This window comes from Bubalus kerabau, chromosome 16, assembly GCF_029407905.1.
Source record: "Bubalus kerabau isolate K-KA32 ecotype Philippines breed swamp buffalo chromosome 16, PCC_UOA_SB_1v2, whole genome shotgun sequence".
NCBI lineage: Eukaryota > Metazoa > Chordata > Mammalia > Artiodactyla > Bovidae > Bubalus > Bubalus kerabau.
The window spans coordinates 45,345,195-45,364,701 of record NC_073639.1 but is presented as its reverse complement, the minus strand read 5'-3'; positions in this window follow the sequence as shown (position 1 = coordinate 45,364,701).

The following is a 19,507-nucleotide window of genomic DNA, read 5'->3' as shown; positions in this document are numbered from 1 at the left end:
TTGAGATCTCTTCAAGAAAATCAGAGATACCAAAGGAACATTTCATGCAAAGATGGGCTCGATAAAGGACAGAAATGGTATGGACCTAACAGAAGCAGAAGATATTAAGAAGAGATGGCAAGAATACACAGAAGAACTGTACAAAAAAGATCTTCATGACCCAGATAATCACGATGGTGTGATCACTGACCTAGAGCCATACATCCTGGAATGCGAAGTCAAGTGGGCCTTAGAAAGCATCACTACAAATAAAGCTAGTGGAGGTGATGGAATTCCAGTGGAGCTATTCCAAATCCTGAAGGTGATGCTGTGAGAGTGCTGCACTCAATATGCCAGCAAATTTGGAAAACTCAGCAGTGGCCACAGGACTGGAAAAGGTCAGTTTTCATTCCAATCCCAAAGAAAGGCAATGCCAAAGAATGCTCAAACTACTGCACAATTGCACTCATCTCACAGGCTAGTAAAGTAATGCTCAAAATTCTCCAAGCCAGGCTTCAGCAATATGTGAACCGTGAACTTCCTGATGTTCAAGCTGGTTTTAGAAAAGGCAGAGGAACCAGAGATCAAATTGCCAACATCCGCTGGATCATGGAAAAAGCAAGTGAGTTCCAGAAAAACATCTATTTCTGCTTTATTGCCTAGGCCAAAGCCTTTGACTGTGTGGATGACAATAAAGTGTGGAAAATTCTGAAAGATGTGGGAATACCAGACCACCTGATCTGCCTCTTGAGAAATCTGCATGCAGGTCAGGAAGCAACAGTTAGAACTGAACATGGAACAACAGACTGGTTCCAAATAGGAAAAGGAGTTCGTCAAGGCTGTATATTGTCACCCTGCTTATTGAACTTCTATGCAGAGTACATCATGAGAAATGCTGGGCTGGAAGAAACACAAGCTGGAATCAAGATTGCCAGGAGAAATATCAATAACCTCAGATATGCAGATGACACCACCCTTATGGCAGAAAGTGAAGAGGGACTCAAAAGCCTCTTGATGAAAGTGAAAGTGGAGAGTGAAAATGTTGGCTTAAAGCTCAACATTCAGAAAACGAAGATCATGGCATCCGGTCCCATAACTTCATGGGAAATAGATGGGAAACAGTGGAAACAGTGTCAGACTTTATTTTTCTGGGCTCCAAAATCACTCCAGATGGTGACTGCAGCCATGAAATTAAAAGATGCTTACTCCTTGGAAGCAAAGTTATGACCAACCTAGATAGCATATTCAAAAGCAGAGACATTACTTTGCCAACAAAGGTCCGTCTAGTCAAGGCTATGGTTTTTCCTGTGGTCATGTATGGATGTGAGAGTTGGACTGTGAAGAAGGCTGAGCACTGAAGAATTGACGCTTTTGAACTGTGGTGTTGTAGAAGACTCTTGAGAGTCCCTTGGACTGCAAGGAGATCCAACCAGTCCATTCTGAAGGAGATCAGCCCTGGGATTTCTTTGGAAGGAATGATGCTAAAGCTGAAAGTCCAGTACTTTGGCCACCTCATGCGAAGAGTTGATTCATTGGAAAAGACTCTGATGCTGGGAGGGATTGGGGGCAGGAGGAGAAGGGGACGACAGAGGATGAGATGGCTGGATGGCATCACTGACTCGATGGACGTGAGTCTGAGTGAATTCCAGGAGTTGGTGATGGACAGGGAGGCCTGGCGTGCTGCAATTCATGGGGTCACAAGGAGTTGGAGACGACTGAGCGACTGATCTGATCTGATCTGATAATTGACAAAGAAAACTTGTATACATTTAACATGTACATTGTGATATTTTGGTACATGTATAAAATGTGAGATGATTATCAGAATCAACTTAATTAACATATTCATCACCTCACATAGTTATCTTTGTGTGTCTGATGAGAATGCATGTGATCTACTCTCATCAGATTTCAAGTATACAATAAATTATTGCTGAATATAGCCATCATCTGTACATTAGGTCAACAGAACAATTCTCTTACAACAGAAAGTTTGCACTCTCTGGACAACATCTCCCCATTTCTCCTATGATATAGGAGAAATATAACACCCTTATAACACCATTTTCCTCTTCTTACTTCAAGTTCAACTCTTTTAGATTCCATATACAACTAAAACCATGAAGTATTCATCCTTTACCTTCTAGCTTATTTCACTTAGCACAATGCCCTCCAGGTTCTATGTATAGTAAATGGCAAAATTACCTTTTTATGACTGAATAGTTTTCCATTTGATACATATATCACATTTTCTTCATTCATGATAACTACTTAGGTTGTTCTCATTTAATGGATATTATAAATAATGCTGCAATAAACACTGGAGTATAGTTATCCCTTTGAGACCTAGATTTGATTTCTTTGGCTAAGTACCCAGATGTGAGATTGTTGGACCACACAGTAATTCTATTTTTAACTTTTTTGAGGAAGCTCCATACTGTTTTCCATACTGGTTGCACCAATTTACCAATTATTACCAACAGTGTAAGAGTTCCCTTTTTTCCCATATCCTTGTTATCATTTGATTCTAGGATGAAAGCTATTATTACAAATATGAAGTGATAACTCATTGTGGTTTTGATTTACATTTCCCTGATGATTAGTGATTCTGAACACCCCATTCATGTACCTGTTATTCATTTGTATGTCATATTTGGAAAAATGTCTATTTGGGTCCATTACCCATTTTTTTTTTACCCATTTTTTAAATGAAGTTGTTATGTGCCTTGCCATCGAGTTGTATGAATTGTTTATATATTTTGGATAGTAATCCCTGATCAGATATATAATTTGCAAGTCGACTCCCATTCTGTAGGTTGCCTTTGAATTTTATGGATGGTTTCCTTTACAGCGGAGAAGGCAATGGCAACCCACTCCAGTACTCTTGCCTAGAAAATCCCATGGACGGAGAGTCCAGTAGGCTGCAGTCCATGGGGTGGCGAAGAGTCAGACATGACTGAGGGACTTCACTTCACTTTCACTTCCTTTACAGAGACTTTTTACTTTGATGTAGTCCCATTTGTTTATGTTTGATTTTGTTACTTTTGTTAATGCCATCAATCAAGAATAGAAAATTGCCAAGTAAAGGAGATTTTTCCTATGGAAAGATTTTTCTTCTAGGAGTTTTATAGTTTCATTTTTACATTCAAGTCCTTAATCCACTGTGGGTTTAGTTGTGTGTGTGGTGTACGATGGTAGTACAGTTTTACTTGTTTGAATGTAGCTGTCCAGTTTTCCTATAGCCATTTATTGAAGAGTATGTCCTTTCCCCACTATATTCTTGACTCCTTCCTTGTAAATTGTTGTTGTTGTTCAGTCGCTCAGTTGTGTCCAACTGTTTGCAACCCCACGGACTGCAGGACACCATCTTTCCTGCTGTCCTCCACTATCTCCTGAAGTTTGCTCAAATTCATGTCCATTGAATCAGTGATGCTGTCTAACCATCTCTTTGTAAATTAATTGGCCACGTATATATATGGGTACATTTCCAAGCTCTCTATTCTGTTCTATTGACCTATTTTTATGCATCTGTTTTTATGCCGGTACCACACTGTCTTGAATACTATTGCTTTGCAATATAATTTGAAATCTGTACATGATGTCTCAAGGTTTCTGCCTTTTGCTCAAGGATAATTTTTCAGGATCTTTTGTGGTTTTATGTGCATTTTGGGGTTGTTTACTTCTATGAAAATTGTCATTGGTATCTTGACAGGGATTGCATTGAATCTATAGATCACTTTCAGTAGTACAAACATTTTAATAATACAAATTCTTCCAATTTTTAAACATGAGATATCTTTCCATTTCTTTGTATCTTCAGTCTGTTTCATCAGCATTTTATAGTTGTCAGTGTACAGATCTTTCACTTCCTTGATTAAATGTATTGCTAGATATTTTATTTTTGAAGCAATTTTTTGCTTTCAATTTCCAACAATTTGACTATGATGTAGATATGTTTTTTTTTTTAATGAAATCCTATTCATTGGATATTAAGCATATTTTCCACTAAGTTTGAAAACATTTTGGAAATCATATCTTCACAATTTTTGTTCCCCAACTTCTCTTTCATCTCCCTTTGGGATTCCAGTTATTTTATGGTGAATGACTTGATATTGTTCACAAGTTACTGAAGCTTTTCTTTTTTCTTAGTCAGTGTTACAGTTTAAATACTTTCTATTATCCTGTCTTCAAGTTATTTGCTCTTTTCTTCAAGTCCAAACTTTTGTTAAGCCTATGTAGTAACTTTTAAATTCATACTAAGTTTATAGTTTTAGAATTTGCACTGGGTTCTTTGTTATTGTGTCTATATCTCTAAAGATATCCCTATTTCTTTGTTCATTATGCACATCTTTTCCTTTAATGATATTTTTATAATAGGTATTTCAACATCTTTGTCATCTTTGGGTTTATTTCTATCAACTATACTTTTATTTATAGATCACATTTTTTAAATTTCTTTGTAAGTCTGCTATTTTTCTTTGTATGATGGACTTGTGGCTGCTACTCTATTGAGAGTCTGCTTTCTCTCCTTAGAAAATGTTCAATTTTATTTGAGAATTTAATGAACTTACTCATGACTTTTTCATAATTTATATGAAATCTTAAAAAATTGTACATGTTATTTCCTCAGGATTGAAAGATTATTCTATTGAAGAGCTCAACCAAGAGGTAACTGATTTTCATTTTACTATAATGGTTGTCTTTGGTGTGATCTAATTGCTTTTTATCTACAGAAAATAAGATGTTTATTTTGTTTTTTTGTAAAATCATATAGGAAGCGACTATCTACATTAGTTAACTAACTATAAAGTGACTTAACTAGTGAGAAAAATATTCATACCACTTATAACTTTTTGTCAAAATTAACTTATGGATAATTTTAAAACAAACAGGTTTTGTTTTAAGCTTTGTAAGGACAAACACCCTAAGACTGAAGTAGCCCTACTCATAAGTTCTCATAAAAACTCTCACTGAAATATTTGAAATCTTCTGCAAGACCTCTTCATTCTGGCCAGCATTTTCCAGCACTGTTTGACTTAAGAACTCTCTGTTCAGCTCAGAGCCCTCTGAAGAGCTTTTGTGGGGTTTTTTAGTTTTTGTTTTCTTCCTTCCAGGCCTCATAGAGTCTCACTCTCCATATATACAGCATAGTATTTAGTCAAAAACTCAAGGAAACACTTTGCAGACTCCTGGGCTTTATTTTGCAGAGTTAGCTCATCTTTGGTACCTTGTCCCATAAATCCAGATACCTCAGCAACTCTGATGTCAGAGCTGTTTCTCTGTTTGGGCTCCACTTCCCTGTGTCAAGCTTTGAAAATCCCTCCAGGCAAAAAGCGGGAGTGACTATGGAGCAAGCACTTCTAATATGTTCCTTCTCTCTAGAATCATATCCTTATGCTGCCAGTTTCTACTGCTTAAAAGGAGGTGCTTCATAAATCTTATCAAGTTTTACAGTTACTGACTGTGGAAAGATAACTATAATACTTTCCTCAGTGATTGCCAGCCCAATGCTCATTTCCAAAGCACTTATAAATAATACAATTCCTTTGTCTCACATTTAACAGTTTTTCCCAAACCTGTCACCCCACTTGAGTAAAAAACATTCTGCTTCCCACTGTTCTCTATCCACTCACAACTGATTTACTTTGATTTTTAAAATAACAACTAAAAGTAAAAAGAATTTACAGATTCTCTACTTAAAGATTCTCTGAGGATTATCTCCCAAGAAACACACACACACAGAATACATACAAAACAGTTCTAAACACTATCGCTTTACCATTGTTTGAGGCCCACCAGCAGAGGGGCTCCCCAGAGATAAAAGTGCCAAAGTAAAACCCTGTGTTGCTTTACCGTGGAGCTATGATTTATGCCCAGCTCTAATCCCCATGGTCCCTCGCTTCCCAAGGCATCTTCTTTTGCCTTATTTACATTCTGACCTCCCCTGGTCCACTGAGAAAGGGTTCCACTCAGCACTCAGCCTTACCGTGCTGGGCATACGGTGAGCACGGTGACGAAATTTAACATAATTTTTCAAAAAAAAAAAAAGGTTTCCCACAGAGATAATAGGGGGAATAATGCCTTTCCAGAACTTACACAATGTGTTACTCTTTGATCTAAACTGCAATTCTACTTAGCCTGACTTTGGGCACATATTTATTTGTGACTATAATGTAGTTGCCCTGCAGGATTGATGGGATGAAGGAAGGGGAAAAATTGGAAAAGAAAAAGAGCCGTTATAAAAGAGCCCTAAGAGCAGTTTTTGTGTTGCTTTCATATTCCTTTTTTTATCACCCAATGGTGCAACATATATTTCTTCTACTTTTGTACCTATAATTCATCTTCTAGTAGGTGACTGAATGGGTGGAAGTGACTTTGACTTATTTCTCTCCTGTCACTGTATCACTGTATGTTTATTTAGGTGCTTGGTGAAGTTTTCAGGTACACTTTCATAACCTTCAACAGAAATTTTGACTGAATGGAAATAACTTGAAAGATATTAGAGAATATGATCGAAGTAAATGCTTTTTAGTAGGGGCATCCCTGGTTGCTCAGATGGTTAAGAATCTGCCCACAATGCAGGAGACCAAGGTTAGATCCCTTGGTCAACAAGATCCCCTGGAGAAGAGAATGGCAACCCACTCCAGTATTCTTGCTCTCGAGAATCCATGGACAGAGGCTACATTCTACAGGGTCGCAAAGAATCGGACACGACTGAGTGGCTAACACTTTCACTTTCAAAGGATTTCTTTCAGTTGTAGGAATGTAAACCATGAAGATCTGAGATCTGACATTAAGTTGCTGCTAGTCTTATATTTCAAGATGTCAAATAAATTAATAATGCATAGCCATTGCAGTCAACAGTATATCTATATTTGCATATTTCTAATATGATATATAAAAAACTTTAGTTACTGTATTTTCTCTTACTATATATATTTTTTTATTCTGTAAACATCTTGGCTCTTTACCTCATTTAATTTTTGGAATATACACCACACTCTCCATGTTGATTTTCTCTCTACTCAGAAATCTTTGCCCTTATTACCCATAGTAATTGTCCTACTCATCTTCCAAGTGTAAATTTGTAGAATTATTTCCTGATTTCCCAAGAATAAGGTCTATTTCTAGTTGCTACATACTCTCATAGCATGTTATTCTGAGTTTCCTAAACTTCTTCAGTGTTCATCCTTTTAAATATAGGGAAAACTCTTGAAAAGCAAAAACTATATGTATTTCTTCTACTGCCATAGACCCAGGGTCCACCACAATGTCTTGCATGTAGCAGGTTCTCAGTAAATACATGGTGAATAAATGAATGAATTTTAGGATTCCTTTGAAATGAAAATTCCATAATTTCCTAAAAGAGTCCCTCTTTTATGAGTGACTATATATACACACACAAAGAAAGTCCTTTTCCATGGACTCTAAGATGCCCTGTGCAGAGTCAGAGGCTATAGACCTGCTTATCTATTATTGGTTGACAATAAAATTTAGGACATGAAAAGAGCATCTGATTGTAACCAAGCAACCAACTAAAGTGTGAGAAATTGAGTCCCCTGTATCCTTCTTCATGTAATGCTAGGAACAAATTTGGCTTTTTCCTTATGTGTTTGCTTAATGTATTGGTTGGATTGGTCAGAAAATTCACTAAGAGTTGTTAAGCCCATTGGAAGCATATATTTAATTGAAACCAAACTGGAGCTAGTGGCCTCCACAGTAATAGATCTTATATTTAATATAATGAACTTTTTTTATTCTCTGATGCTAATGTGGGTCTTTAGTTTGTATAGGTAAACATATACATTATATAAAAATGTAAATGAATCTTGATTCATAATTTTGATTATTATGCTGTTCGTCCTAGGAGATGTCACCATGATTTTTAACCATGATATATTTCCACTTTTGCACAGTAACTCTGACTTAACTCCTTGGCTTTTATTCAATTTCTTCCTCCAAGACTGTGCCTTGAATCTAAGACAAAAAGCAGTGTGGTCCACCCAGATACCCTAAGAATGCCTCCAGGAAGAGTCAGAAGGTTATACTTTACAAGTATAAGTCAGTCCTTTTTTTCCCCCATGACATTATATTTAAAAATATATTTTACTTGATTTTTCACTGAAAGTGGGATGATGCAGATTAAATATCTCCTGGATATAACCCTGGTAGCTCAGCTTATAAAGAATCTGCCTGCAATGCCAGAGACCCCAATTCAATTCCTGGATCAGGAAGATGCCCTGGAGAAGGAATAGGCTACCCACTCCAGTATTCTTGGCTTCCTTGGTGGCTCAGTCAGTAAAGAACCTGCCTGCAATGCAGGAGACTTGGGTTCAATCCCTGGGTTGGGAAGATCCCCTGGAGGAGGGCATGGCAACCCAACCCAGTATTCTTGCTTGGAGAATCCCTAAGGACAGAGGGAGCCTTGGCAGGCTGCTGCCCATGGGGTCAGACTCAAACACGACTGAGTGACTAAGCACAGCACAGCATACCTGAGAAATAATTACCGATATTTAGAAGAAAATGTACCAATCAAACATTATATTTTTCACGTGTTAGATGAAAACTACATATATACATTTTCTTTTAGTAAGGAACGCGTTAAATAATAGTAGTATGCTTAAAATGAATCCCCCAAAATCATTTTTCTCTTGTACCAAAAAAGCCATTAATTATAAATATCTTTTCAACTGAAATAAAATAAATCCTAGTGCTATCCAAGCAAATGTATTTATATTTAATGCCTGTGACACATTCACAGAATGCTGCAAGTAATAGGCATCTTGACCCTGTTTATCATATTGAGTTCTGTAACAGCTAAAGATTCCTTCTAATGTTTACATAGATCATAAGCAATAAGATTTGTCTAAATCATCTAGTTTAGTAAATGCCATCCAAACACATCAGCCTAACTGGCCCTCATTAAGAATACAATCTGCCTTCTTCATTAAGAAGAAGAAATATTTGCGATGAAATACTTTTCTAAGTCGCTTAGTTCAAAATCTTATAAATAGGCATGTGGAAAATTAGAAACTCAAATACTGGTGATTCTTTTTACACTAACTTTTAAGCATCCAATGTATACTCAGCCTTTAGCAAAATCAAGGTGTAATTGTTTACCTTGGTCCAATTAAACTAACCTTTATCTGAATGCATGCTGGCAACAATACGTGCATTAATTACAAATGCCAAGCATCACAACACAGCAGGATCTTTCTTTCAGAAAGTATAGGTCTTCAATGAGTTAAAGCATTAAACATCAGAGAAATGTTATGTGTTTCAAGGACTTAGGAAATATAGTAGAAACTCAAGTGCTTTTAAAAACTTATTTTACCTGCAGGATAACCTTGGACAAGATGCCTAATACTAGTTAATTTCCCAAGTTGCATTTTTGGAACATAATTGTAAAATTGAATAGTTTGTTTAACTATATGTTGTACAGAAGAAGCAAATGTCAAGTCTGGCCTAACTATTGGAAATGAAAGCTGAGAATATCCAGAATAAAACAACCATATGATTTTCATCAATTACAAGAAATATCACTATTTTTTCAAAAGAATCCAAATTTATTAAAATTATGCCTAATAATAAGAGACAGAGAAAATGAGGGAAATTGAAGCCATGCTGACTATTTAGCATACATAACATAGAAATAAATGGGTCCCATTTCATTTAACTTCATTTAACAAGTATATTACTATATTGTGTACTTAAGAATTCCCTTGTTTAAGTACTGTGAAGAATATAAAATGTATATAATATAAAATCCCTTTCTTCAAAGAGGATCAGAGCATACAGCAAGAACTACATGTATCCAGCTATAGCCTGGCTATCAGGAAATAGTTATGGAAATTTTTTCCTTCTCTTTCAGACATATCACTATGTTGTAAACAAAAGGACATTGTGACTTTTCCAATGAGATAATCATAGCTCTAAAATCCATATTGGCCTAATTCTCATACTGACTCAGGACATTAAAAATATTTTTAAAATATAATTACAATATGCTATGAGTTAAAGGAAAAGAATACCTAGCATGAAGAAAGTTTAGTCCTTGGAGAGGTAAGGTCTTTTTTCAAATCCAGTTCTGTTACTGGCTGGATGATTGGGCAGCTCATGGAAGATTTTGTTTTCCTGTCTTTATAGGTAATTATGTACAAAACCACCTGCCTTACCTACCTCTTATGGCTAAGAGAATTCAATAAGAAAATATCTACAAATAGTAAACCATTCTTAAAGCTTAAATTGACTCTATTATCACCTTACGTCATTACCTATGCATGGTAACGAAAGGTAACATGGTTGAGCTGTGCCTAAACTAAGAATTTGTTCTCACTGTAGGGATTGTTTTTATTTTATTTTTAGCATCTTTTAATTTTTAATTAATTTTTATTGGAGCATAGTTGATTTACAATGTCATATTAGTTTCTGCTGTATATCAAAGGGAATCAGTTATACATATATTAATACATATATCTACTCTTTTTCAGATTATTTCCCATACAGGTCACCACAGAGCATTGAGTTAAGTTCCCTGTGATACACAATAGGCCATTATTACTTACCAGTTTTATACTTAGTGATGTGTATCAGTCAATCCCAGTCTCCCAATTTATCCCTTTTTCCCTCTTTCCAGTAAACATAAATTTGTTATCTATATCTGTGATTCTATTTCTGTTTTATAAATATGTTCATTTGTATCATTTTTCAGATTTCACATATAAGTGATATCACATGGTATTTATCTTTCTCAGTCTGGCTTATTTCACTTAGTGTGATAACCTCTGGGTATCCATATTGCTGCAAATGGTATTATTTCATTCTTTTAGTTTTATTATGGTCAACATATAAACGGGCATAAGTGATTATTTCCTCTTGGGTGGCTAAATATGGTTCAAGAAGTAGTTCTGTGAGGATGGTAACAGAAAATAGTTAGAAAGGTTACTAATCTTTTTTCACTTGAAATTATTGAAAAATAAAAAATTACCAGTCCTTATTTGTTGGTGAATCTAAGAAATGGTGTGCCTATGTTGACTCAGTAGGGGTATCATTTCATTTTGGCCCATGTAGAGTTGTTAGAATTGTACTCTGGCAATGGCACCCCACTCCAGTACTCTTGCCTGGAAAATCCCATGGACGGAGGAGCCTGGTAGGCTGCAGTCCATGGGGTCGCTAGGAGTCGGACACAACTGAGTGACTTCACTTTCACTCTTCACTTTCATGCATTGAAGAGGGAAATGGCAACCCACTCCAGTGTTTTTGCCTGGTGAGTCCCGGGGACGGGGGAGCCTGTTGGGCTGCCATCTATGGGGTCGCACAGAGTCGGACACGACTGAAGTGACTTAGCATAGCATAGCATAGCATGGATCCCAAGACAGTCAGAGCATCCTCCTGGTTTTCAGAACATTCTCTATACAAGACAACTCTTGTTACTAAAACTGAATTCCTACAGACATAGGAATGACACCAGAAAAGAGGGTTCATTTTCTTAGTTAAATGGATTCTTGAGAGTCATTATTCTGTGGATAAATCTCTTTAGAGTGTCAGTCTAAACCACTATGACAGAATAAACACTATTTCAATGTCAGTCCCACTTCATTGCTTTTCAAAAGTTATATTCATAATCAGTGTAAAATGGGGTACTAAATACTTTAGTAACCCAGAACTTGTTCCATTCCCCAGAACAATACAGAGGTACAGCAAACACTCATCAAAATACACTCCCCGAGCCATTAATTGAAACTCAATCTACTAATTTTTCTTTATGTTGAGATCATATAGATTTATGGCCATTTTTTATTGCTGCTGCTGCTTAGTCGCTTCAGTCAGGTCTGACTCTCCAATTCTATGGACTGTATCCTGCCATGGGATTCTCCAGGCAAGAATGCTGGAGTGGGTTGCCATTTCCTTCTCCAGGGGATCTTCCCAACCCAGGGATTGAACCAGGTCTCCTGCATTGCAGGCATATTCTTTACCTCTGAGCCACCAGGAAAGCCCCTTTCACTGATACCAATCAATAATTTGTCTCATAGATTATTTTCAAAAATTCTGTCTTTCCTAATATTTGTGCCAAATATCAATATTCTAGCAATAATGTTTTCACTTTTTTAGCTTCTTATGTGTTCACACCTTCTAATCTTGGATACTTTCACACCTGAATTATAGACAGTATATGATAGCTCATTACATCCTAGCAAATTTAAAATCCATGGAAACAAGAAAATATCTTTGCAGCCTCTACATCATGAAGCAGTATGTTAGAGGGCTTCACATGCAGCAGACAGTCAGACAATGTTTTCTAAAAGAATAAGTTGGTAAATAGGTAAAACTGATGATTTAGCAATTATTTCTATATTTAAGGATGTTTCAGAGAGATTTTGGGCACTTGACAAAATGAATTGTGTGTGTGTGTACTTTTAAGCATAAAAACTTGAAAAAGTTAGTTTGGGGGAAAAAAAGGAATTTTAGGTCAAGGACTGATGGCTATAAAATTAGCTTGCATAAAAATATGTTATTTGTGAAGTAAACATTAATTAAACAATATTTGCGTGCAGATTTAAAAGCAACATATAAAAGTATTTCAATGTTTCTATTAGTGGCAATGTCTATTTATAAAACAAAATGTTGTTTATAGTAACAAAAAAGATGCAAATTTTTATTTCCAAGTCTAACATGCATTAGACTATTTTAGTTATTGCTATTCATTCTATACAAGATAGAAGAATAAGGCACAAATCATCAGTATAGCTACAGAATTGAACTATCTACATTCAAGACAGAGAAAGAGAGAGAGGAAAGGAGGGAGGGAGGAAAAGGAGAAAGAAATCAGAGAAAAGAAGAGAAGATAAGAAAAAAGAAAGAAAGGAAAGGGCAAGAGAAAGAAACAAAAGGAAGGAAGGAAGGAAAGAAAGAAGGAAGGAAGGAAGGAGGAATGGAGAGAGGAGAGAGCGAGAGGGAAAGAGAGAAAGAGAAAGAAATGTTCAGGGGTAGTAACAAACACTCCATTTTTAACTCCCCTTTGGGAAAAAGAAACTTTCCCACAAATGAAATCATTCTCAAACATGATTCATCTGCATGTTAATGGAAAAATATTTCAATTTTGCTGGTGTCTATTACAGACTGTGTTTGACCCAACTCCCTGCTATTTCAGAAATAGTCATTAGAATTTAATATTGCTGTCTGTTGCATTCACAGTCTGAATATTTTAAAACAGAGGAGGAAATGATTCTGCAAGAGAAAATGCTGGAAAATGCTGTATTTAATTAATGCCCAAGGGAAGCCATGAAAAAGAAAAAAATGGTAGTTGTCACATACTAATTTTATTTTTTATTTTTTTTTCACATACTAATTTTAAACACTGTTTATCAGATTTACTTACATGTACTGTTTCTGCTTCCCACTCAGCAGCTTGATAATAGCAGAGCTGTTCCAGGCTTGACTTCTGGAATTCAGTGTGAGTAATAAGATACAAAGTATAGATGGAGAAGCTGCACTCTAATTAGCTAAATTCTAAGGTTTAGGGCAGACCCTCACCATAAACACCTGCTCATACACAAGCAGAGGTGAAGAACACGCTGCTTGATCCAGCAGAGGAACTATTTAGATCCTTGCAAGGCAAGGAACTACTTGGTTGATGTTATCTTTTCGATTCAAGTTTGATCAGGCCATTTGAGACCCAATTAATCTTAAAAGAGTAGTTTAGACATGTTTCTTTTCTAAATGAAGAGCTATTTCCATGAAGAAAAAGAGAATGAAAGATTATAAGATAAGGGATTTTTCTCTCCCAGTCTTCCTATGTGGCTAGAAGAGGCAGATCTTGTTTCTAAAATGAATTGAATACATGCAAGGGGCTTCCCTGGTGGCCCAGATGGTAAAGAATCTGCCTGCAATGCAGGATACCTGGGTTCAGTCTCTGGGTTGAGAAGGTCCCCTGGAGAAGGGAATGGCTACCCACTCCATGATTCTTGCCTGGAGGATTCCAAGGACAGGTGAGCCTGGCGGGTCACAGTCCATGAGATGGCAGAGAGTCAGATACAACTGAACAACTAAGTCTTTCTCTTTTCTTCAATCCTTTACTTAACAAGAGGCAGAGACTCTGATATTGGACCACCCTCCCCCAGTGTGTCAATTAACTCCTACAAAAAGAAGAGGGAAAGAACTACTATGAGGATTGCCTGGTAGATGCCATGCATGAATCTCATCTATTTTATATTCATAATAATTAAATGAGGTAAATCTTATCCTTATTGATCCATGAAAACTCTTAGACAAGCAACCTGCCAACCAGAATCCTAAATTACGTTTCTACTTCAAGCCTGAGTTGCTTCCATTCATCGTGTGTCTTGTGAAATAGGATGAAGCTTGTTAAATGAAATAAACTGCATTTATTTCTGTTCATCTTCCAAGTCTGCCAGCCAGTCCACAGTTACACAATCACACTGTGGTTATATTTGTTCATGGCATCCTTCTCTCTCCTCATCACTCTCTGATTCAGTTCTGGGCCCTGGTTTTTGACTTGTTGTCTGCAAATATCCCCAGCTCTTTCCAAAATTTTACCATAAGGATAAGATGTGGGGATAGGGAAAAGAAAATCAGATGTACTGGGTTGGGTAGTTCCCCGTAACTCACCCAAATTCATCACCCTCCCAGAATCTCAGAATGCAGCCTCATTTGGAAATAGGGCTGTTTGATGATGTAACTAATTAAGATGAAATCTCATGAAGTCAGACTGGATTAGGGTGGCCCTAATCTAACATACTGGTGTCCTAATTGAAAAAAAAAAAGAAGCACAGACATAGATGTGCCAGTGAAGTCCATATGATGACAGAGGTAAAGATTGGAGCTGAAAAATGCCCAGCCTCTCCATCATCATCATAGCTGAGAGGAGGTCAGGACAGGTTGTCCCAAAGAGCTTCAGAGAGAGTGTGGCCCTGCTAACACCTGGATTTCAGGATTTTAGTACAGCCTGGTGAGACAGTAGATATCTATTGTTTTAAGCCTTGCTGTTAATGGTAAGTTGTTATGTCACCCCTGGAAAACTAACACACCAGGTAACTGGTTTTACTGACTGAAGATTTATTTCTCATGTCCTCCTGTTATCTACCCTGCTCTCTACTTATGCCTGTGCAAGAACTCTATTTTTCCTTCCATTTCACAAAGTCTCTATCTGTTTGAATCCTTTCTTTTCTATGCTAATAAAATATCAGTCACCTTTGATCTTATCTGATCTTCACCTCATCTTCCAGCAAACCTCATGAAAACCTTGGTGTAAAGATAAATTTCAAATAACATTTCAAAATCAAAACAGTTGGAAAAAAAGATGAGGAATGAAAGATTACTTGAAAATTAAGGGCTTGGGATTCCAGAAAAATGAGAAGTGTGGATTCAACCCTACTTGGCATATCTCTTAAGTGGGCAGTCAGTGAGAGATCTGGATTTCAAATGGGTGCTCCCAAGGGAGTGATTGTTCTGATTTTTCATTCTTCTTTCAGGACAGGCAGCAGATGACAGAAAGAAGACCTCCTTTATGCTATTTTATACTGCAATCACTCAAATAATTTGCAATGCCAGACCTAAGGTGTTACAATTGAACCATATACAATTTGTGTATCTGTTAATCACACACTATTATATATAAAATAGATCAACAGCAAGGACCTTCTGTATAGCACAGGGAATTATATTCAATACCTTGTTATAGCCTATAATGAAAACACATACATATATATGAGTGTGTGTTTGTGTGTATATATATATGGGCTGCCGTCTATGGGGTTGCACAGAGTCAGACACGACTGAAGCGACTTAGCAGCAGCAGCACACATATATATATGAATCATATATATCTAGTCATATATATATATATTATATATGTCATATATATATGAATCACTTTGCCATACATCTGAAACTAACGCAGCATTGTAAATCAACTATACTTTGTTGCTGTTCAGTTGTTCAGTTGTGTCAGACTCTTTGCGACCCTGTGGACTGCAGCACATCATGCTTCCTTGTCCTTCACTATCTCACAGAGTTTGCTCAAACTTGTGTCTATTGAGCCCGTGATGCCATCAAACCGTCTCATCCTGTGTCGTCTCCTTCTCCTTCTGCCCTCAATCTTTCCCAGCATCAGGGTCTTTTCCAATGAGTCAGCTCTTTGCATCAAGTGGCCGGATTATTAGAGCTTCAGCTTCAGCATCAGTCCTTCCAATAAATATTCAGGGTTGATTTCTTTTAGGATTGACACTTCAATAAAAAATATTGAATTCTATAACTGAGATTGGCTGTCAATTACTTAGGTCATTGATGACTGCCCCATTTGCCCTTTTCATAGAAACTAACAAAAAGGTGAAGAGAGTCACCAGATGTCCTCTGCATCTTTTTATCAGGTAGGTGACTGTAGCAGGACTTTGCCAACCTGTTTTGTGGCAGTGCAGTGGCCCTGCTGAGATGCCGTCTGCTCTGGAGACCTGGAATCTTGACTGCAGTTACCTGCCAATGTCAGGGACAATTCAAGTCTTGCAGTTATACTGGCAATATATTTTACCCCCAAATCAGGGCACAGTTCCTGACAGGTACAGCTATACCTATGAGAACAATGAAACAGGATATTTAAATTCAAGACTGTCCTAGAAAATCTGAGACTTCTGTCCAATGAAATCTGTTCTGCTAGGTGCCTTTGGTACTGTGAAAGAAAAGCAAAACATGAACTCAATTTGTCTTAAAATGAACAAAACAATGAGTCATTAAAATAACCTTAAATTACATCAAGTATTTTAATTTTGACCTCAAATTGCTGAAAAGTTCTTTTATTATGTTATCATATATGTTATATAAATTTTAATCTATATTTTTCAAAATAATACTAAAAAGTGAAACAAAATGTATTGTTGAGAAGCTGTATATATGGTAATGACAGTAACTTTGTTATACACTCTCTGTTAGTATTAAGTCAGATTGATGATAATGATAATAAATATAGTGCTATTAGCAGTTGATCAAGTGCATTCTAGTACTAGGCAAAGTGCATGTGCTAAGCTTTCACATGCATTATCTAATGCTCACAACAACCCATAATACAAGCATTTTAACTCCATTTTATGAATGAGGAAATATAACCCCAAAATCATACTGTGAAAAAAAATTACAGAGCAGGATTTGGACCTAGTCTATCTAAATACTCAGATGGTAAAGCATCTGTCTACAATGCAGGAGACCAGGGTTCTATTCCTGGGTCGGGAAGTTCCCCTAGAGAAGGAAATGGCAACCCACTCCAGTATTCTTGCCTGGAAAACCCCATGGACAGAGGAGCCCAGTAGGCTACAGTCCATGGGGTCTCAAAGAGTTGGACACGATTGACTGACCTCACTTCACTTCAATCTAAATACAAAGTATCTGGTCATCACCACAATGAATATCATTTAAATGAAACTGTCTTCCATTTTTATCTACCTGACAGACAATGTAACTATGGTAACCATCCCCAATCTCAATTCCCAGAAGGTAACCCATGGTTTCACCCTTTCCACTCCTACATTAAAAACCATCAGAAAGCAAGTGAAGAAGAAGAAGAAAGAGGAGTCAGGAGGAAGAGAAGGAGGTGGGAGAGAGAAACAGAAAGAAGAGAAAGTAAGTACATGGAAATGAAGGGAATCACCAGTGAATCTTCTTTATTTGGTGGGAAAGTAATATTTCCCTTTGTTGACCAAGAGATTATCTGAAACAACAAGGGAAGAAAGAAATCAATATGATACTTAAGGCACATTTAACATGGTTATACATGCTGCTTATGAAAGAGAAGTAAAGGATGAAATAGGTTTGGATCATGGACAATTTCATTTTCAGTGATGAGGATTTTAATTTATTTAAATGTGGTCAAAATAGAAGAAATAGAAGCATTTTATATTCAGTATATAGATATGCTGTGTTTTGGCTTGTCTATACAGTGGAGATTTTTATTTCATGAACAAGAAACTAACTGTTGAAAAGGCTTAATCAATTTTGTTTTTATCTTTGAGACAATCTAGTTTACTTTATTCATTAACCATACTTTCAAAATATTCATAATTCTTTTAGCAACAATATATGCTTGCTTTTTGACAAAGGACAATTTTACTGATTAAAAACCAGGCTGCTGTGCTTAGATATGTACCAGTTACCATGGAAACAATTTTACTTTGACTCAGAGTATATCTTGTTTTAGGAAGACTAACCCGTTGTTATGGCAATGAGAACTTGAGCATTTCCCCCACAAGAAGACTAGCAGAGGATAAATAATAGTGTTGCCAGTCATGAAGTGTATACAAACACAAGTGTGCTCACCTTAGGTAGCTTATAGAGTCATGGCTTCTAAAGACACTAGATACCACTGTAATCTTGTTAGGAAATCTCTCATCCCATGTGGTTCCCTTGTTTCATATTTAAATATAATAATTAAGAATACAGCCTGAAATTTTCCTTACTGAAGGCAACAAATTCAAATCATAGTTTCTATAGCAACCATATATGATGTTTCATTAAAACTTTAATAGAAACTATAGTTGAGATACTATAAAAATCATAACTATCACCTATTTCAACATATAATGGCAATGGTGATGATAATTATGAGAGTCAAAAAATATACATAATGATACCAAATATCTGGCATGTTTCTAAGACTTCTTACTATATTAAAACATTAAAATTCTCATAATACCTCTCCTTGAGTGGGGCTTTATTAATATCTCCATGTCACAGAAAAGAAAACTGAAGCACAAAGAGGTCCATTTTTTTTGAGCCTGAAACATTAGTTTTCATTTTAAGCCTGACAAATGTTTGACAAACAACTGAAGAGTCTCCAGATCACTAAATAATAGTCCACTGCCTTACAATTAAGCTAGAACATATGCACACCAGAAGGTCAGGGTGGTGGAAGACTCTGGGACTTGATTTAGAACAACTTCAAGTTTACTTCTTGAACAATTCTCCAAGAGCGAGTTGTCAAAATAGGGAAGCAAACTTAAAGAAATATACAGACATTGTAAGTCCTCACAAATGAGTATTTAGAAATATGCAAACACCAGTTTTCACTCCAGCAGAGATCTCATCCATTTCCATGGCTTCAGCCGTCACTGATGGGACTGGAGTCCCCAGATCTCCATGTCTAGCTCAAGGTTACAAAGAGGTCAGTTAATGTATTCAAAGTGACAGAGCAAAGAAGTGTCAGAGCCAAGAACCAAACCTGTAAAATCAAAGGTCTTAACTACTTCCTCAGGTAGCATTTCCTCATTGCTGAATGCATTTGTTTTAATTTTCTTATGATAATATTAAATATCAACTTAAATTTCACATATTTTAAACAACTTTAGTTATTTAAATAACTTTAATAATTTAAATACTAAATTATATTTTTACAATAAGAAGCTTTTCTAAGGGGGAGTATAAATTTCACACAGAAATTGACAATATAAACTTGAATTTAACTGAACTTAGTGATTTTTCTCAGTAATAACCCTGTGTTGTTACTATATTTAATGTTAAAGTTAAC